The 23,162-nt window shown below is 36.7% G+C and overlaps 1 protein-coding gene across 1 annotated transcript in view; it reads right to left on the minus strand.

Annotated features, from left to right (window-relative positions):
- The window catches only part of QTMAN (queuosine-tRNA mannosyltransferase), a 361,975-nt gene that overhangs the window by 309,006 nt on the left and 29,807 nt on the right, over window positions 1-23,162 (minus strand).

The raw sequence follows: 23,162 nt of genomic DNA on the forward strand, positions 1-23,162 counted from the left end.
AATGCTGCTGGAACCTCTAAATATAGAACATAAGAGAGGACATATGCATATAACAACTAAGAACAAAAACTATAGTAAAAGAAACAAGAAAATTAAAATGGTACACTAGAAAATAGCTATTTAACACAAAAGAAGGCAATAATGGAGGAACAGAGAAAGAAAAAAGAAATAAGACATGCAGAATTCAAGTAGCAAAATGGCAGGTATAAATCTTACCTGATCAGTAATTACATTAAAGGTTAATGGATGAAAAGGCATAGATTGGCAGAATAAATAAGAAAACATGATTCAACTATATGCTATCTACAAGAGATATACTTTGTTTCAAAGATATAATAGGTTGAAAGTAAAAGAATGGAAAAAATGTACCATACAAACAGTAATCAAAAGAGACTTGCATTGACTATACTACTATTAGACAAAATTGAAATTAAGAAAAAAATTATAACTAGAGACAAAGAAGGACATATTATAATAATAAAAAGGTAAATCTATGAGGAAGACGTAACAATTATAAACATTTATGATAGAATAAGACAATCCCAAACTACATGAAGCAAAAGCTGACAAAACTGAAGGAATACATAAGACAATAATAAGAGAGACTTCAATACCCAACTTTCAAAATGGCTACAACTAGGCATAAGATCAAAAACAAACCAGAAGACTCCAACACCACTATAAACCAACTAGACCTAACAGACAGGCATTCATAGAATAAGACATTCAACAACAGAATATATTCTTTTCAAGTGTACACAGAACATTCTCCAGGATAGACCAGATGTTAGGCCATAAAACAAGTCTAAATTTAAAGGGAATAAAATCATACAAAGTATGCTCTCTAACCAGGATAAATTTAAATTAGAAATCAACAACAGAAGGAAATTTGGGGCATTAATAAAGATGTGGAAACTAAACCACACACTTCTAAATAAGCAATGGGTAAAAGATCAAAAGGGAAATTAGAAAATACTTTGTCTTGAATGAAAATGAAAACACAACATACCAAAACTTAAAGGATACAGCTAGAGAGGTGCTCACAGGGAAATTTATAGTTAAAAATCCTTAAATTAAAAAGGAGCATCTTAAACAAATAACCTAAACTTCCAATTTAATAAACTAGAGGAAAAATAGCAAACTAAATCAAAAGCAAGCAGAAGAAATAAAATAATAAAGATTAAAGCAAACACTAATGAAATAGAGAAGAGAAAAACGAGAGAAAATTAACAAAGTCAAAAGTTGGTTCTTTAAAAAGATTAACAAAATTAACAATCTTTAGCTAGACAGATCACAAAAAAAAGAAAGAAGAGAGGACATCACTATTGACCTTATAGAAACAAAAGGATTATAAGGGAATATCATGAACGGCATGCCAACAAATTAATTATTAATAGATAACCTAGAAAAAACAGATGAATCCAAGAAAGACACAGACTGCTGAAACTGACTCAAGAAGAAAGAGGACATCTAAATGGACCTATAACAACTGATGATAATGAATTAATAATCAAAAAAACTTCCCACAAAGCAAAGCCCATATTCACCTTCACTGGTGAAGTCCACCAAGTATTTAAAAGAAGTAACACCAATATTTCACAAACTCTTCCAAAAAATTTAAGAGAATACTTCTCAACTCATTCTATGAGGCTAAAATTTTCTTGAAACCAAAACCAGGTAAAAGACATCTCAAGAAATCTAGAGACCAGTATCCCTTATAAATATATAAATAAAAAATTCTCAACAAAATACTAGCAACCCAAATCTTAACGTACTAAAACACATGACCAAGTGGTATTTATCCTAGGAATGTAAGGTCCATTCAACAATGGAATTAATCATTGATTCAAACAATAAAATACATATTGGCCGAGCGCGGTGGCTCATGCCTGTAATCCTAGCACTCTGGGAGGCCGAGGCGGGTGGATTGCTCGAGGTCAGGAGTTCGACACCAGCTTGAGCAAGAGCGAGACCCCGTCTCTACTATAAATAGAAAGAAATTAATTGACCAACTAATATATATAGAAAAAATTAGCCGGGCATGGTGGTGCATGCCTGTAGTCCCAGCTACTCGGGAGGCTGAGGCAGCAGGATTGCTTGAGCCCAGGAGTTTGAGGTTGCTGTGAGCTAGGCTGACATGATGGCACTCACTCTAGCCTGGGCAACAAAGTGAGACTCTGTCTCAAAAAATATATATATATATATCATATTAAAAGAGGACAAAAGCCACATGAGCACCTCAAAAGAACAACAAAAAAAGCAACTGACAAAATCCAACATACTTTCATGACCAAAACACTCAAGAAATTAAGAATAGAAAGGAACTTCCTCAACATGATAAAGGGCATCCAGGAAAAATCCATAGCTAACATCATGTATAATGGTAAAAGACTAGAATCTTTCACCCTAAAATCAGGAACAAGGCAAGGATGTTTATTCTTACTACTTTTATTCAATATTATATTGGAGGTTCTAGTCAGGACAACAAATATACACACACACACACACACACACACACATAAGGCATCCAGAATGGAAAGGAAGAAGTAAAAATACTTCTTTTGCAAATTACATAATCTTGTATATGGGAATTCCTAAGGAATCCAATAAAACTATTAGAACTAATAAATGAGTTTAGCAAGTTTGCAGATGAAAAAAATCAATATACAAAAGTCAACAGTATTTCTATACACTAGCGATGTACAATGGAAAATGAAATTAAGAAAATAATTCCATTTCAAATAGCATCAAAAAGAATAAAATACTTAGGAATAAATTTAACAAAAAAAAAATAGAAAACTTACACTCTGAAAATTACAAAGCATTGTTGAAAGATTATTGTTGTTGTTGAAAGATATTAAAGAAATAAATGAAAAGACATTCCATGACCATAGATCAGAGGACTTAATATTGTTATCCCCAGTAATGAGCCTCTTTTTGTGATGTTATTGAGAAATACAAATAAAATCCTAAGCCCCTCAATGAACAGAACCAACTTCCCCTTGACCACGAGGACCCTAGTGAAACCTTCAAACTGAAATCCTGGCATGACAGGAGTGAGAAGGTCAGATGTGCCTCCTTATACCCATTTCTTGGCTAACTGCTGTCAGGCTTTCTTCCCTAAGAGTTAAACAGAACCAGCCCTTTGGAAAAAACCGATTTCAATCAACTGCCTAATGCTGCTCCTCCCATTTTTTGGTTTCAGCACAATAACTGACCAGCATTCCTTCCTGATAATAGACCACCCACCACGGAGTTGTTCTGACCAGTCTATGGATGATGTGCGAAGAGGGCTTTTGTGTTCTCTGCCTCACCTTTTGATGTCAGAGAGCCAAAAACTCGGATCATGTTAAGACCTCGGATCATGCTAAGACCTCCATTTTCTGAACATAGACCCCGTGAAGTAGCATGAAGCTCAATTTCACATGTGTTTCTCCTTCCATAAATATTCAAGACACCTCCTTCAGCCTATTAAATATGTCTATTCAGCCAACCCGCTCAGCATAAATTTCTGTACCTTTATCCCATACTCGAAGCATTGGCCTTTAGGTTTTGGCCAGAACCTGCTTCCCATGGGCAGGTTATGGTATCCTCTTTTAGGATTAAAGCCTTCTTTCTAAAGTTATAGAATGGTGATTTTTTGCTCACCATTATTGATCATTTATATAACTTCTTGGGAGAAATATGTATTCAGATACCTCACTTCCTAATTGGGTTGTCTTTTTATTGTCTCATTTTTTGTCACCCAGGCAGGAGTGCAGTGGCTGGAACATAGCCCACTGCAGCCTCAACTTCATGGTCTCAAAAAATCCTCCTGCCTCAGGCTCCTGACTAGCGGGTATTATAGGTGCAAGCCACTGAGCTCAGCTAATTTTTTTTTTTATTTTTGTATAGATGGGGTCTTGCTTTACTGCCTAGGCTGGTCCCAAACTCCTAGGCACAAGCAATCTTCCTGCCTCATCCTTGAAAAGTGGTGGGTGGTGTGAGCCACCACACCCACCCAGACTGTCTTTTTATTGTTGAGTTGTAATAGTTTTAATATATTGTGGATACAAGTTCTTTATCACTTATGTCATTTGCAAATATATTCTCCCATTCAATGGGTTCTCTTTTCACTTTCTTGATGGTATCCTTTGAAGCACAAAAGTTTTACATTTTGATGAAGCCCAATTTACCTATTTTTTCCTTTCTCATTTGTACTTTTGGTGTGATATCTGCATAGTAGGTGTTTGCTAGCTTCACTACACTAAGATGTCTCCATATTTCAGTACAACTGAATCCCAAGTTAAGTAAAAAGGATAGGTAAAATGAGAGGAGTAAAGTTTCAAAGGTTGGACATGGTGATATGCTTTCATTTATGCATTTAAAAGAATATACTTTTGTATTAATAGTAAATGTGGAAGTCTTTTAATAACAACCTAAGTTGCTAGTTCCTAATATTGAACAAATTCACCATGTAACATCTCCCTTCTGACTCCCAGACTATTGAACACTGATGATGAAAAGGGAAATGTGGTAGTTGGTTCCAATAAAAATGTATGCTTATAGTCTTGGCTAGAAATTCTTTCTATAGGAAAATTCTTGCTGTTTTATTCTTTGGCCATAAGAGTTGCTTCAAATCTTTCTCTTTCAACACTATCTCTGCCTCCTTAACTCTTAGCATGATCCCTCTTTTCCTTCAATAAACTTGCTAGATTATTTAATATGAGCCTCTGATCTCCTCCTGTAACCTGTAAGTATATACTCACCCCACATATTTTCTTTCCTTCCTAATTCACTATATGGTTTTCTTTTTCTCTCAAAGTTTAGCCCACACAGCTAAGCAATCCCCTGCTACCTCCTTTCAGACAGAGAGGCACTAATTATTCCCTCTTTAAAATCTTCAGACTCTTTTCTATCATCAGTGTCTTTGTAGTTATTGATAAGTCCATTCATTTACCTCAATCATTAAAGTTCTGTGCCTTAATGCATTGAATTTTCACTTCAACTTTCTCTACCAAATTTCTTCAAAACTGTCTGCATCGTTATGTCCATTTTCTTGAATTCAAATTTACTCTTCAGTCCAGATTCTAATCATACCACTCTGCTAAAGTCATCTGTTTACTATCCCACCTTTCAAACTTTCTTGTTTTGACTTCCGTGATAGTACTCTATAGTCCAGGGGTCCTCAAACTGTGGCCCATGGGCCACATGTGGGCCGCTGAGGACATTTATCCAGCACGCCCGGTGTTTTTGCCTCCACTGCCTGTCCTGCTTAGCAGCTGACTCGTCCCGGCCCCACAGTGCGCATGTGTGGAATGTGCGCCGCACTCTCCAACAGCCCGCCAATGGCCAGAGGAACAGTGAACTGGCCCCCTGTTTAAAAAGTTTGAGGACCCCTGCTTCCTGCTCTCTGGTCTTATTTCTCTCCATCTTTCAAAGAAATCTCCCTCATCCCAGTACCAACTAAATGCACGCATTCTTCAATGTGTTGTCACTGTATTTGCAACTGTAGTTAATATATTTTCCCAAAACCCACTTCTTCTGTCTTCTTTATCCCGCTCTATCAAATGTTCAACCCAATCTACATCTTTAATCAAGTCAGCCCTCCCACAAACCAACTTGTTACCAGCCTCTGAGTGGAGGTTTTTCCAAGTTCTTGGTGTTAGTCAGGAAAAGAATTTCAGGATGCACCATGTAAGCCAACCATGCAACAGCTTTTACTGAAAGTGAAAGTACACTCTCAGGGAGGAGCACAGGCAAGCTCAAAAGAGAGCAGCTGAACTGAGAGGAAGTGGTTTTAGATCTTTTGTAGTCTTACTAACTAAGGGGAGGACTATTCAAGGCTAAGGAGTTGGCTTTTATTAAGAATTTGGGTAGTGATTCCTGGAATTGGGTTCCCTCCTATTTTCATACTTTATATGGTTGTTTTAGAACTGTCATGGCAATTTGAAGGGAGGAGAAATTTTAAAACCACAATGTAAATGATATTGTAATTAGCTAAAATTCACATAAGGTGGCAGAGATAGCTGACAAGCCAGTTGAAGCCAGGTCGTGCCTGTGGTTAGCAGCCCTTCTAGTTAGCTTCTGCTTGGGGATTGTTTACGTTTTTTTTTTTTTTTTTTTGTTTTTTTTTTTGAGACAGAGTCTCGGTTTGTTGTCCAGGCTAGAGTGAGTGCCGTGGCGTCAGCCTAGCTCACAGCAACCTCAAACTCCTGGGCTCGAGCGATCCTTCTGCCTCAGCCTCCCGAGTAGCTGGGACTACAGGCATGCGCCACCATGCCCGGCTAATTTTTTTTTTTATATATATATATCAGTTGGCCAATTAATTTCTTTTCTATTTATAGTACAGACAGGGTCTCGCTCTTGCTCAGGCTGGTTTTGAACTCCTGACCTTGAGCAATCCGCCCGCCTCGGCCTCCCAAGAGCTAGGATTACAGGCGTGAGCCACCGCGCCCGGCCGGGATTGTTTACGTTTAACACCAACATCCAATTTTCAATCCCCTGCATCTGGCCTCACCCTAGCTCTTAGTCTCCTTCATTAAAAATATTGCCTATCTGAACTCTTGATCATCCCCCAGTCTTCCCCTCTTCAGTAAGTCAGAATTCTCTGCTTCCAGTTGCTCAAATTACAACTTGCTATCATCCTGCTCTCTTTCTCTCACACCCCATATTCGATCTGTGATAATATCCCAATTCTGTATCAATAACACATATCCAGAACTAACGATTTCTTGTCACTTCCACTGCCACCATCCTATACATGCCACCACCACCTCTGGTTAATGCCTCGACTGTTCCATTGTCCTCTTTTCTGGTGTCTCTACATTTGACCTATAGTCTATTTTAATCTAAATGGCCAAAGTATTCCTTTTAAAATATAGATGATACAAGTGAATCTACCATTTGATCCAGCAATCCCATTGCTGGGCATCTACCCAAAAGATCCAATGACACTCTACAAAAAAGACACCTGCACTCGAATGTTTATAGCAGCACAATTCATAATTGCAAGACTGTAGAAACAGCCCAAGTGCCCATCAATCCAAGAATGGATTAATAAAATGTGGTATATGTATACCATGGAGTACTATTCAGCTCTAAGAAACAACGGTGATATAACACATCTTATATTTTCCTGGTTAGAGCTGGAACCCATACTACTAAGTGAAGTATCCCAAGAATGGAAAAACAAGCACCACATATACTCACAAGCAAACTGTTATTAACTGAGCAGCACCTAAGTGGACACATAGGTACTACAGTAATAGTGTATTGGGCAGGTGGGAGGGGGGAAGGGGCTGGTATATACATACATAATGAGTGAGATGTGCACCATGTGGGGGATGGTCATGCTGGAAACTCAGACTTGTGGGGGGAGGGGGGAAAGGGCATTTATTGAAACCTTAAAATCTGTACCCCCATAATATGCCGAAATAAAAAAAAAGTTAAAAAAATAAATAAATAAAATAAAATATAGATGAGATCAGTCACTCCTCTGCTTAAACTCCTCTGGCTTTCCATATCATTGTGTATAAGCCAAAGCCCCATCAATGGCTTAGAAGGCCCGATCCCATCGACCCCATGCTCCAGGCTCACCATACATCCTCTCAGGCCTCATCTCTTAGATCACTCCATTACAGACACATTGTCCTCCTCAGACTCCTAAATACAACAGGCATATTCCTTTCTGAGAAATACCCAGATATCCTCATGGCTTATTCTCTCACCTCCTTCAAGTCTTTGTTCATATTATTTACCTTCTCAGTGAGGGCATTCCTGACCATCTTATTTAATATTGCAACGAGCCCCTTATACCACTCTCAATCCCCTGAATACTAATATGAAAAATATTTTTTTTATTTTTCCCATAGTATGTACCCCTCTAAGATAGTACACAATTTACTTATTTTTATTATTGCTTGTCTTCTCTCTCTAGAATGTCACATGAGAGCAGGGATTTTTGATCTATTTTCTTTACCTTCTATAAACCTAGCAACTAAAAAAATGTTTGGCAAATAATATGTAAATTTTGGTTGAATAAATTGCTAGTAGATATTAAGCCTTAATACTATATCAACAGGGTCTTTGTATTTATGATCTTTTTTTAATAAAGAAGTTTATTTGCACAACATGTCATTAGTAGCATTTATTTCAATAATCATGCAATTCATATTTCAACTCAAAAGTTATATGAAGCCCCACATATGAGTCGAGGGGGAGTGAGATGTATACAAATGGACAATAGTCAGACTCAGCCTATGGCAATTGTTTTGCACTCTCACCCTTTACTCATGTATTCCTTTCACACTCTGTTCACAGTCTACCCAAATGTTCTGCTTTGCCTCTAGTTTTCAGTTCTGTCCTGGTATGTTTGACCTTGAGCTAGAACCTGACTTCCTTAACTCATGCTTTAACTCTTCACAATCAAATCACTTTAGCACTCTACCACTTAATTCTGGGCCCATGGTGAGCCCCACCTTTCCCTTTAAACCAGCTGGCTATTAGCTCAGGTAGGCTAGTCACTGGAGACATCGTTTTTCTAGCACACAAATTTGAAACAATGCCTTCTTATTGTCCATACTTAATTATCCATTCTTGACAATTCTGCCACCTTAATCTCATATACAAACCCTCCTTTTCACTCTTATTTTTAACAAATTCAAGTTCGTATTACCACTTGTCTGAATCACCTCAATAGTATTACTCCATTGTCCAAGAAACCAACTGCTTTTGTAACATTCCTAAAATTTAGCCTGATTGTTTGGTTCTCCCACTTAAAAGAGAGGAAGCATGCAGGTTCAAATGAATGGTTGGTTTGAATTCTAGTTCTGATAACTACTTGTCATGAAACCTTGAGCAATTCACTTAACTCCTCTGAGCCTTAGTTTTTCTCTAAAATGAGGGTTGTAATACCTACTAAACAAGACGTGTTATAAATTCATCAGACAACACATAACAGATGTTCTACAACCTTCAAGGGCTATCCACTAACAAATAACATCTTACAAGACAAACCCAATTTTGGACAGTCCAGTCCAATTGCCAACTGCTCCCCCTCTGCTATGCTCCTATGCAGGACCACTGGCGACTCTTCAACCACACACTACAATTAAGATATCCTGCCTTTTTTGTGTTACCTGCTCACTCTAAAATGCCCTTTTCCCAAATCTCCTCACACCATTTTCTGCCAGTTACTTTTGTCCACTTTCTGTCCAGCTCAAGAACCACATCCTTTAACAAACGCCTAATAAGACAACTTTTTTTCCACTGTTTTATTTGTGCCTCTCTTACACCATTTTTTCCCTTCAAGTTATTTATACACTAGTCTTTCTTCCTTATTAGGGCTGGGACTATGTGTTTTATCCACTATACTACTCAGTACCCTGTACTACAAACAGAAGCATTAAAGAAAAATAACAGTGGCACTTAGAATTCTGACATTAATTTCTAATACTGTTCTAAAAATTTATCACAAATAATTTGTATACTCACCTCTTCTACCTACATGTTCACAATGGAAACTGGATAAAAATGTTCAATAAACTGGGACATGTCTAAAGGGAGACATGATTTATTTAAATTATGTAACTGAAACACAAAAAAAGAAATAAGACTTCTATAAGCTTGCTTTATGGGGAATATGATTTTAGTAACAGTTAAATCCTATCAATTCAAAAGGATAAACCTTGTCGCTTTATTTCATTTTAAAAGATAATTTTCACAAATTATCAAATAATTTAATTTCAGAAACACTCAGACATAACAAATGATTATAGACGTGTTCAAAGTGTGGCACAAAGCTAAGTGACAATAAAATTTCCAACGTACTTTATAAAAATTAATCAAAATTGATCACTTTTGCCAGACTGGAGTATATATGTAATTCTTAAATAGTAAACAGAAAAAGAAATAAACAAGCAAATCATACACTATAAAAGGAATGATCAACTAGTCAACTACAGTACTCAAGCACAAAGTGACATTCTGAATGAATAAAAAAGACTGCATTATAGCCTTTTTGTCACACATCTATTCCAGAACATAAGACAAGAGAAAAACCATAGTGATGCATGTAGTATACAGATGCAAGCAAATACAAAGTAAAAGAATGGCTACAAAGATTAGAGAGAGTGGGAAGCACCTGCTTCCCATTAGTCTAATAACCACTGTAAATAGTACCTGTTTCCTTGATTGGAAAAGCTCTGAGTAAGAGAAAATTGCACTATTGCATTAGAATGTGCCCATATATATGCTTATGCCCTCATGTTGTTGTACTGACAGATATTACACGGGTCTCAAAATTCAAGCAAGGCAAATCTCAGTAAGTAACAAGTTCACACTAACAACCCATCCTTGGTAAGGCTCTAAAAGTAAGGATAGATTTGAACATAACTCTGAACACTCAAATTTTAAGTCTTCCCTGTGTCCACACAGCATGCATTTCGAACTGGACTAACTAAGGCCCTTATGCTGTCTGCAGAGAAAGGCAGTGTGATTACTTTGGGTGTAATATCACCTCTCCAGGTATTGAATCCCTGACCTCTCTTAGCATAATAATTAAACCAATTATTTCATATTTTAAAATACATAATTAATGCATACATAAACATTAGATTTAAGCTGTAAGAAGAGAAAAAATATTTTCTTTTCTATCTATGTGCAGTAATAAAGATTACTTGCAGTCAAGTTGACTATCTGTCTCTTTTGGCTTTTTAACCCTTAAGAGTGTTTGAGCTGACAATTAAGAAAGACTTTACTACCAAGTCCAAGTCCCATTACTTCATCTCTTATTATGGACTATGCAATGGCCCTATTTTGTGTCATGAAGCTCTTTGAGGGTCTGATGAACTAAGGGCTCTCTCCACAGAAATACCTACTTATAAGTACATGCAGATATATATATAAGATTTTACATTCTGATGGAGAACTTTCATTTTAGAAGGTTTCCTAGTATCTGATGAACTTTGGCTTGCCTTGCTTACTTTCTCCAAGACTCTGGAAGTGTTTCTAGAGCCTAACTTCATATATTATACTAATTCCTCCCACTTTCATCACTTAGTAAGGTAAAATGTTCATCCTGTACTTTTTCTTTATAATTCTCTTGCAAAGTAGATAACTATATGCATTATGCTGTATTATGTTAGTTGATTTTCTTATTTTCTTTCCCACTGAAATAAGAGCTCCAACTTAAGGCCAGAAACTGCGTCAGATCCTTTTCTACAGTTCCAGCAACTAGTACCAGGCCCTCCTATGGCAAAGAAAGTATTCGTTAAGTATTAATCAATCAAATAAGGCCATGGAGTGATAATTGTTGAAGCTGGGCAATGGGAACATGCAAAATAGGGGAGGGAGTTTGTTACATTCTACTATAATACTGTACCTCCTTTTGTATAAATGTGAAATTCTTTAAATACTGGTGGGAAAAAGTCTTTGTAGAAAAGAAAGACGTATAGGTATATACATCAGTAATCTTTGATAAGACTCTAAAAACAACTTTGACTTGTTTTGCCTCACAAACCTAGTATTAATGAGTAGAAACCAAAATTTTGGCTTCACATAAGAAATAACTCTCTATTAAAAGTGTCTGAAAATAAAGCTGGTTCCAAGGAAGAATGGGAGGGCCCTGCCACTGTGGCTAGTTATATTCAGGCAGTTGGACAGAATTCATTACTAGGTAGGAGATTAAAGCACCAAATGGAAAAAAACAAACGCCAAGGAATCTTCAGATCTTTTGAGTATCTACGAAGAAAGTTTATTATCTACACAGAAATCAAGACAAAGATAGTTACTGATTTCATATTTTTTATAAAGCATCTACAAAGAATGAAGTTTTTACTCAAAACCAATCTCCCTGAAATCCTCGCCCTGCAGTCATTCACTCTGGGCACTCCAGGCTCCTTCAATGTGCCCTGCTGCTTCCTGCCACATGGCCTTTGCACATGCTACTCCCACTGGAATGCTCTTCAGATAGAAGCTAAGGCTCACTTCCTCCGGGAAGGTATTCCTGCCTGACCAGATTGGGTTCTTTTATTATAATACATGCTCTCACTAAACCACATTCTTTTTCTGGAGAGCAGAGACCCCGTATTTTCACTCAGCAGTATATCCCCTGTGCCTGTCACAGGGCCCGACATGTTGTAAGTGCTCAATAAATATCTGTTGAATGGATGGATGAATATGACATTCCCTATGAACTTAGCATTTTCCTAAATTATGATTTAAATGAAATACAAGTCAACTTGCCAAAACATAGCTAAGCTATTTCTTTATCAGAAGTGATTAAACTATCTCCCTAGAGGTTAAGGACAATAAGAAAGTAGTTAGCTAGCTCCCAAGGCAATATTTTTATACTTGCTTCACTATGAAAGTACAACACATTTTCAATAACTTTTAGCTTCACAATACACAAAAGAAATTTATTTCCCAGAACTCTTTTAAGATTCTGACAAGCCAAATGATTCTGAAGTCAAACTGTGGTTATTAAGCTGAAAGAATATATTGTATAAATGTGAAGTTTAATGAGGACGTTTAGGTAATGAAGAAGTAGTCAGAGATTCAGGACAGATGGACAACCATCAGGTCATATAAAATATTTCCAAATGTGTGTTTGAAGAAAGATATGAAAATGCCCAAGATAGGAATAATTTGTGTTGCTAAGAAACGCTAAGATTGATGAGTAAACAGTCTCTCTTACAAAGGCCAACTAAAATCATCTCATTTATCAGTGTAATTCTTTTTAATGATTATTCAATTTATAAAACCTTTATAAAATAAACTAAACCAAAAGGAAGGCAAAAATTTTCACACTCAGAAACCACTAATGTATATAATGTGTACAGGGACATTTAGAGTGATATTTTATTGACTTCCATCAAAAGTATTTTTTAGGACAAAGTTACAAGATCCTACTTTTAGAATGAAGATTATGAGTGAAAAAAATATCCTATTAAATTAGTAAAAGCAAAAAAAAAATTCTACACATACCAAAACTATCATTATAGCTAATATACAAAATATTTCAAATTCCAAATAAATAAATTCTAATAAAGCTGAACAACACTATGACTCATGACTAGTTTATTCTTGTTTTAATTTTGGAAAAATTACCCATTCCCAGATTATTCAGAACTCCGTATTACCTGATAAATTTGAATTTGAGCCACACTCCAGCATTGCACCATGTTGAAATCCCTTAGGTTCGAGCCTACTTCTTTTAACCTTTAGCTTTAATTTGGGACCCAAGATGAACTTTCACCCAGACCTACATTTTCACCCAGGTCACCCTCACCATTATTTGTGCCAACCTTGGAGCTCAGTCTTTCCTCCACTTCAGAGACAAATTACAAACTAAAGAAAAGATGAAGGGAAGCCGTCAGAATGAATAATGAGCTCCAAAGAATGATTGTTTTTTAATGAAATAAATAAAATTTATCTTGGAGAGGTTTGAATGTGGAAAAGGCTTAGCCTGGTGCCTTACATATGTCAAATACTACAAAACTGGAACTATTATTATTACTGTGCTTTAGTTTTGTAAACTGGTTTCCTCTGATATTAAGGAATCATGTATTAAGTGATTTATTAGCATTCCAAATCTACAAATTAGAAAACACAAGACTCTAAGAATCATTTAACTCTTTATTATGAAAATTTTCAAATAAACACAACAGTCAGGAGGAGAGTTTAATGAACCACCATCATCCAGCTTCAACAACTATTATCACTATCTATTTTATCTATAGGAAATCTATTCTTGAAAAACACCAAAGTATATTGAATTGAGACATTTGAGACATTCTTTTAAAACTGTGCCCAACATGTTGACTGTGCAGAAATGATGGGTTTCATGCAAAAACTTTATTTTTGTCTCTAACTGGTCTATTAAACCTATGTAGTGATAAACCAACCCCTACCCCAGAGTAAAAACTCAAGTAATCCTCATTGACTTTTCCTGTCCCTCATAGTAACAGAAAATCATATGGCCACTTTAAATGGTTAAGTCTCAGTTCACTCATTTTAAATGACTGGTTTGAAATAGATAATTGGGAAAAACTGAATGTGTACTATATATTACACATTATTGTACCAGTGGTAAAGATCTGGATGTGATATGGTATTAGGATGACATAGGAGAGCATTTTAATTCTTAGGATAAACAAGATGAAGTATCTAGGGGTAAAACATATTTTTCAAATGATTCAGCCCCACTCACTGCCCAAAAATGTATATATCCAATATATACTTGTGGCTGAATCTTAACAACTGGTAAACACTATAAGGTGCTTATTATAAATTACTATTTCAACATCTGTATGTTTGAAATTTTTCAAAATAAAAAGACTAGACCCAAATAATAATCAAAACTCCAAAGTACATTTAACATTAAATCTGTGTTCTTCACTCAGCTGGGGCCTGCCCAGAGGTGGCCACTCTCGGTGAAGCAAGGAGCAGGATCCTCTTCTTCTTGCCAAGAAGTTACTCTGCTGACATCTTCCTGAGTTTTCTGGGCCTAACGGGATCAAGGGAAGGGAAGGGAGGAAGGTCAGGCATATAGGGAATTTCTTATTTGACTGCTACTTATAGCAAAATAATCTAGGGACATATGGACATGGTAAGTGTTTAAAGATGATTCTTTGAGTAATGGGTACTCCAAAAGCCCCAATTCCAGATTCTACCACTATACAATATATACATGTGATAGAATTTAACTTGAATCCCTTAAATCTATTAAAAGTTTTAAGAAGTGGGGGGAAGATGTTTTTCCTTTCTTGGGCAGCTTATATGCATTGTCCCAAGGATGTGATCCTCCAATTGCAAATATCCTGCCAGAGACACTGCTCTCCCTCAGCTAACAGCTCTCTCCTAATGTCTCCTTAGCCTCTGACCCCTAGCTGTACACCCCACAGCCCTTTACTGCTGGGATCCTCTTGCTGTGGCAGAAGATTTCCTTTGGCAGGATCCCTTTTCAAATGACACCAGGTTAATATATTTGTTGACAGAGAGGACTGCAATTACTTCTCAATGCTACTGCTATAGAAGATTTAGCTTTCCAGGCATGAGTCAAGCACCAGTCTCTTGTGATAACAACTGTAGGACCCATATATGTTAGTTGAAATTCCTCCCACTAGACTTTACAAAAGATTCAGATGCCCCTAACTTGCGGGAGATGAAGGCAAAACACACAGCACCCCAATGACATTGCAGACAAATTCTCCTGACAAAATCTTTCCCCCTTTTTTACATCTTCTATGTAAGTGAAGGTATTTAAAGCTCACAAAACAAGCTTTCCATAATTCTGCATATGGTCTAGCACTTCCTTTGGATATAGAAGTATGTATTGAATATTGGTACATCAATTTAAAGTTCCCATTTATCATTCTGTTATCCCAGGAACTCTATTAATGGTGTAGTATCTATCTATATCTTGGAATAGATAATAGATGTTGTAAGGACTAATGGCTTCTTACATACAAAGCTTATACAACAGTATTTGGGCATACAGTAAGCTCTTACTTAATGTTACCTATTGTGATTATTATAGAGTTATCTTTTTAAAAAATTTTAAAATTTGCCCAGGAGCAATGGCTCATGCCTATAATCTTAGCACTTTGGGAGGGCAAACAAGGAGGAACACGAGGACAGGAGTTTGAGACCAGCCAAAGCAACATACTAAGACCCCAACTACAAAAAAAATAGTTAGGCATGGTGGCACATGCCTGTAGTCCTAGATACTTGGGAGGCTGAGGTGGGAGAATCACTTGCGCCCAGAAGTTCAAAGCTGCAATGAGCTATGATCATGCCACCACACTCCAGGCTGGATGACAGAGCAAGACCCTGTCTCTAAAAAATAAATAAAATATATTTTTTTTAAATTTAGAAACAAGCATTAGCAAGAATATGGAGAAACTGGAACTCTTGTGCACTGCTGGTGGGAATGCAAAATGGTAAAGCTACTATGAGAAACAGCCTACCAGTTCCTCAAAAAATAAAAACAGAATTACCATATGATTCAGCAATTCTACTTCTGGATATATATCTCAAAATAATTGAAAGCAGGGACTTGAATAGATTATTTGTACACCTATAGCCACATTCATAGCAGCATTGCGCACAACAGCTAAAACACAGAAGTGTCCATGGATGGATGAATGTATAAATAACATGGTGTAGATATACAATGGATCATTTATTCAAACTTAAAAAGGAAGGAAATTCTGACATATGCTTCAACATGGGTGAACCCTGAAGACATCATACTAAGTAAAATAAACCAGTCACAATAGGATAAATACTGTATAATTTCACTTATATGAGGTACTTAGGGTAGTCAAAGTCATAAAAACAGGAAGAATACTAGTTGCCAGGGACTAGGGGTAGGTGGGAATAAGCAGTGTTGCTTAATGGTTTCAGTTGCAGTTGAGGAAGATGAAAAAGTTCTGGACATGGATGGTTGTGATAGTTGCACAACAATGGGAATGTATTTAATGCCACTGATGAACAGTATACTTTAAAATAGCTAAAACAGTAAATTTTAAGTTATGTATATTTAACCACAATAAAAAATATTTTTTAAAAAACTGCCTATAATTAAATAGTCAAAGGATACAAAATTGTATCAAAAATATAAACGAATGAGTAAGGAAATACATTAATGCCAGTACTATCCTATGATCCCACAATCCCATTCCTAGATACACACCCACAAAGAACTTCCACATAAGGCCATATTGAAATAGTGTGAGGATGTTTATCACAGCATTGTTTCTAAGTGGTACTGGAGGCAACCCACACATCCATTACCTGAATAACTTAGATGTAAACCAAACTATGTTTAGAAGTAATTAGCTAGAGATACATACCACCACTTGGCCTAAACCAAAAACAGTGTCAAGTGAAAAAAACAAAGCTCAAGGTTTGAATCTAAGATAATTACCACACATGAACTATATTTTTCAAAGATACGTGCCAATCCAAGGGAATATACCAAACACATGTGAGTCAAGGTCTGCTGAAAGAGGTTTAGGTAAGGGTGGAAAATGGGAGTGGGGACTGGGCTTAAAGGAAAAAAATAATACCACAAAACAAGAAAAGGATCTTGTCCAAACCACTGAGGATAGTATGCCATCAGCTAAGGAGGATGATTAATGCAACTCTCTGAATCAAAGTCCCAAAAAATTTTTAGGCACTAACTCCATTCCTTCCCTGAATATCTGTAAATTTTTACTCTGAAGCACTTTCATTTATATAGCATTAAATCTGACCATCTGTTTATGAAAGGCTAGTACACTGGAAAAAAAAAAAGAAATAAAATTGGATTTTTTAGCCAATTGTGATGCCAATGTTTTAATCTTTATTAAAAAAATAACTGATTAAGACTATAAAATCCATCCAATAAGCCATTTTTTAATATTTCAATTACCATTACACAAAATATCACAGCTATGCAATATAACAAAAAAATGTATCTTTAAGAAAATTAACAAACTATAAATTTCCATGCTGATAATTATTTCCTAAGTTGTAGTTCCAAAGACGCCAGTATCACAACTTCATGGAAACATATAGAAACATAGAAACATATCTATCTTATAATATCAAACACAGGATCAGACATAAATGTACTCCTAGGAGGCTGCTTTTAAAAGAACATCCACTTACCAATGCTCAAATGCCTTTTGGACCAAACATAAGTATTAAATGCCAGGTTCCTTAAACTGTGGCCTCACATCACTAATAAAGACCTGTGAGGGCCATTACCTCCCCTCCAGGAAGCATGTCTTTTATTATCTTTTCAGTGCCAGCACAGGTACATCATGGGTCCTCAAGAAATATTTTTTGAAGGGATGACCTGAGCAAATGACAGTAGGTACAAATAAGTGAAAGAGTGTATAAAATTAAGTAATGATGACTTTCGTTATCTGAAGGACTATCTGAAAATACACAGTCAATGAAAGTTGTGCTAAGCAAATCACATTTGGTCTTCCCTGATTTAAACACCCAGATACAAGCCTCTGAGAATCTAAAATGGCAACCACACGCCCAGTGCTCCTCCTCTGCCTACAGTGGCACCCATCTCCACAGTTAGGGCATACTGAAAATATCTGTCTACCATTTGTATACAACCCATTGAGGGCTTTCTTTTCACCCCATGCCACCACAAATGGTACCTGTTATCAATAACAAAACAAACAAACAAAAAAAATCTGTTGACCAAAAGAGGTTAAACTAGAGGACTCTCATAAAAGTTAAAAGCAAATGGAAAGATATGGATTACATCAGAGAATGAGTGGGGTACCAACTCAGAGGGCCCACAGCAATCCCCCTATCTTTACTGAGTGAATATTACATAGAACAAATGAATGGATTCCTTATTTCTATCTGTTCCCAACTATAGAATTACAGCCATGCAGAAAAACGTCTCTTAGAGGAGCATGATGCCTACAGCGGGCAATACACTCTTACACATAATCTTATTCCCTCAACGTGCCACACTAGAGATCAGGGTGAACCTGGTAGATTTATTTGTAGCTTTCTATTTTAAAGACTGGCTCAGTCAGTATTCAATAAATATTTACAAAACATCAACTATGTGCCAAGTCCTAGGCTACTCAGACACAATGGCAGAATCAAAGATGAGAAGATGAGGTCAGCATTCCATGGGTTTACAATGTAGTAGAGGGAGGACTTGACAAATATTCAAAGAACTGTAACATGCTAATAGGAAAAGCACCACAATAAAGAAATGAGAGACTGTGAAGAATAGTTAGGGTTTTGATAGGGAGGGTGAAGATGGGCTTTCAGCAAAGGAAACGGTATTGTCAAAGAAACAGAGGTAAGTACAGGAATGCTGACCAAGACACTGGAGCATGTGTTAAGTATAATTTTCATTTATTTGAAAAAGTAGAATTTCTAGAGGTAATTACAAACGTTATTTATAACTTTATATACAAAGACTACAGATAAAAAAGTGAAATAAGCCAGACACAGAAAGAATAATATTTCATGATCTCACTTATATGTGGAATCATTTATTTTTTTCTTTTTGGTAAAGGTCAAATATACAGAGATAGAGAATAAAACAGTGGCTGCCAACAGCATGGGAGGCCAGAGGAAATGGTAAGATGTAGGTAAAAAGATGTGAGGTAGCAAATATGTACGATGAACAAGTCTACAGATCTCATGTGCAACATGAGGACTATGGTTTATAAAAATTGTATTTAGGATTTTTGCTTAAAAAGTAGATTTTTAACTTCTATTATACACAAAAAAGTAACTATGTGAGATAATAGATATGTTAATTTCCTTCACCGCGGTAACCATTTCATTATCTACATGTATAATAGTGTGTTGTAAACCTCAAATATACATAGTAAAATTTACTCAAAAATAAAAAGCAGAATGTTTCATCCTTATAGTTTATAGTTCTATAGGTTTTGATAAATGTTAATAACATCATGCATCTACCACCACACTTGTTCCCAAATTCCCTTGTGTGGACAACCCCTCTATCAAATCCCCAAAGCCAGCAACCACTGATCCATTTTTTGTCCCTATACTGTCACCTTTTCTGGGGTGTCATATAAATGAAGTCATGCATTATGTGGCCTTCTCAGTCTGACTTATTTCACTTAGTAAAATGTATTTATGATTCATGAGTTAATAGCTTGTTTTTTATTGTTGTATAATATTCCATTGCATGGATATTCCAGTCTGTTATTCAGTAGTTGGAGGATATCTGTGTTTTCCCTCCAATTTTTGGTGTGCATGAATAAAGTTCCTGTATCTGTGCACGGCTTTTTTTGTGTGAGGGATAGGTACATACTTAATTACATGAGAAACTGCCATACTTCTATTTCTTTTTTTTATTTCAGCATATTATGGGGGTACAGATTTTAAGGTTTCAAATAATGCCCTTGCCCCCTCTCCCCCCACAAGTCTGAGCTTCAAGCGTGACCATCCCCCAGATGGTGCACATCTCACTCATTATGTATGTATATACCTACCCTCTTCCCCCTCCCACCCGCCCAACACCCAATTAATGTAGTTCCTATGTGTCCACTTAGGTGCTGCTCAGTTAATACCAGTTTGCTGGTAAGTATATGTGGTGTTTGTTTTTCCATTCTTGGGATACCTCGCTTAGTAGTATGGGTTCCAGCTCTATCCAGGAATATATAAGATGTGCTATGTCACCATTATTTCTTAGAGTTGAATAGTACTCCATGGTATATAAATACACCATATTTTATTAATCCACTCATGAATTGATGGGCACTTGGGTTGTTTCCACAGCTTTGCAATTGTGAATCGTGCTGCTATAAACATTCGAGTGCAAGTGTCTTTTTTGTAGAGTGTCATTGGATCTTTTGGGTAGATGCCCAGTAGTGGGATGGCTGGATCAAATGGTAGATCCACTTGTATCCCTTTACGGTATCTCCATATTGCTTTCCACAGAGGTTGAACTAGTTTGCAGTCCCACCAGCAGTGTAGGAGTGTTCCTATCTCTCTGCATCCACACCAACATCTATTGTTTTGGGACGTTTTGATACGGGCGAATAAGACTGCACAAGGCGGGTCAGTAAGAGCAAGAACTACGGCTGAACTGGCGGTCGGGAAGGCGGCATAGAGGAGACAACGGGGAATCCTGATGACTCATACTTCTATTTCTAAAGTGGCTGTAGCATTTGGAATTCCCACCAGCAACTTACGAAAGTTCCAGTTACTCCACCTTTTAGTCAGTGCTTGATATTGCCAGGTTTTTTGTTTTCATTTTTGTTTTTATGGCATTCTAGTAGGTGTGTAGTGGTATCACCTTGTGGTATTAATTTGCACTTCCTTAACTATTAATAATGCATCTTTTTCTATGTTTAATTGTCATTTAGTAATCAGCTTTAGTGAAGTGTTTAGATATTCTGCCCATTTTATTAGATTGTTCATGTTGTTATTGTGTTTTGAGAGTTTTTGTATATTCTGGATGTAAGTTTTTTCTCAGAAATGTAGTAAGTGTATATATATATATATATATATATATATATATATATATATATATATATATATTCCTAGCCTGTGGCTTGTCACTTCATTCTTTTGATAGGATCTTTCATGTAGAAAACGTTTTTAATTTTAAGAAAGTTCAAATTTACCATTTTTTTTTTGTGGGTCACATTTTTGCTATTTACAAAAACTCTTTGCCTAACCCAATGTCATGCAGATTTTACCTTATGATTTTTGATCAAGGCTTGTGTTCCTTAGTGGAGACAGGTTAGGGTTAGGTCCCTCTGGCACAGCTGTTTTCCCCACCATACACCCTTATGAGCCTCTTTCAAATGTTTCTGTGAATACACCAGGTGGGGTTTATAAAGGAAGAGCCTGCAAGAAGACCTGGTCAATTTCTATGGCCCCCACAGGTTTCACGATGTCCTGCCAGTCCACATTCAGCATTCTAGGCATATAAGGCAAAAGAATTGTACTTTATATCAACTATTATTTATTTCTCAATAGCTTTGTGGTTAAGAGCATAAGCTTTGAGGTCATGAAAAACTGGATTTGAATCCAACTTTAATACTACTAGCTGTGAAGTCTTGGCTGAGTCAGTCACTTAAGAGCCTGCATTTCCTCACTTGGAACAGGGATAAGCAAATCTCCCTTGTATGTTTGTTGTGGGATTAAATACACTGAAGTAAAGCACTGGTGTGGTGATTGTTCAATTTATAGTATTAACAGTTTGTAATATAATTCCATTTGGAAAAGTATTGCTTTACCTAGGGCTTGCCTGTCTTCCTTCCTGGTATTACCCAGGTTTTTATAATGTTTCTGATTGATGAGAATCTTCACAAATCACTAAGGCAGAATTTGCTGCCCAGCAAACATTAGACACCAGCATGGGCACACGATCTAGGGAAATAGCAAGGCCTTATTGACGCGTTGCTTTTGAACCCCATCATAGCTGGTGCCCATGCCTCACCGTACAATGTGGATTTACTCACTGCCTTTATCTCAAATTGGTTCCAATGATTTAACAGTTACACCCACAGATGTCTGTCATGCTTGGAATTACATGCTACCACATTCCCTGTGCACCACGACAAAGAACTTTCATGCAATTTGAATTTGTCTCAAATTGCCTAAGTGTTTACTAATATTGGCGTTATGATTATTCATCAGCTTCATAAAGGTCTGGCTTCTGTTTTTCAGTTTCCCGACTATGAAGTGTGATTGTTCAGTTTTACGCACCCATTCTAGTCATCAATTCCAATACTGAATGAATCAATTGAGTCCCATTATCTACGTTTCCTGGTATATAAGACCAAAGACTTTAGTTTATGAAGTGATATATTTTCCTATACAGCTACCTTATTTCTACGAGGCTGTGTATGGCAAAGTATAGTGGTTAGGAGCACAAATGCTGGAGCAGACTGTTCAGGTTCTAATTTCAGAACCATCATTTACTATGTACGTGACCTTAGACAAGTTACTTAACCCCTCTGGACCTCATCTTTTCCATCTTCATAAAGTGCTTATATACATTAAATGAGTTCATATATGTAAAGCACTGAAAGCAGTTCCTGAAACGTAGTTAAGTGCTAAAGAAGTATTCGCTGCTGTTATTATTATTGTTATACGAATAAAATAAGATGGCACTCCTCTTTTGGGGAAGGGCACAAATAAAATTGTAATCACTGTCCTGCTAGTATTCAGTTCTAAGAACTCAAAGGGGATGCTGATGGCAAGTGGGACTGGGGCTTAGACTGGCATGTGGCAGAGCTGAGGATAGGAAGAACCTTCTTATACCCAGAGCTGTGAGTTTGCTGGATACAAGGCAACATGACATACTGAAAATCATTAGAGGTGTTGGAAAAGAGGAATTACACAAGTTACAAAAACAAGTTAGGGGCATGGTGTGGAGAAGGAGATGGAGGTGAAGGAAGAGTCATGGATATTACAACAGAGGACCACGGGCTAACTGTAGGAGCTAGTCCTAGGTGAATTGTTAGTGTTCCATGAGTGGATTGACTACACTGAAAGCAGCAGGGCAGAACAGCCATGATGACCTAATAACTCTTTTCCCTGTTAAGTTAGGTTTGACATTTCTCTTAATTTTCCTGGTGGAAAGCCTTAGCATGTTCTAATGTATTCCTGAGACAGAAAATAGTTTCCCCTGGCAATTCTTGTTTTTGTTTTTGTTT

This window comes from Microcebus murinus, chromosome 8, assembly GCF_040939455.1.
Source record: "Microcebus murinus isolate Inina chromosome 8, M.murinus_Inina_mat1.0, whole genome shotgun sequence".
Taxonomy (NCBI): Eukaryota; Metazoa; Chordata; class Mammalia; order Primates; family Cheirogaleidae; genus Microcebus; species Microcebus murinus.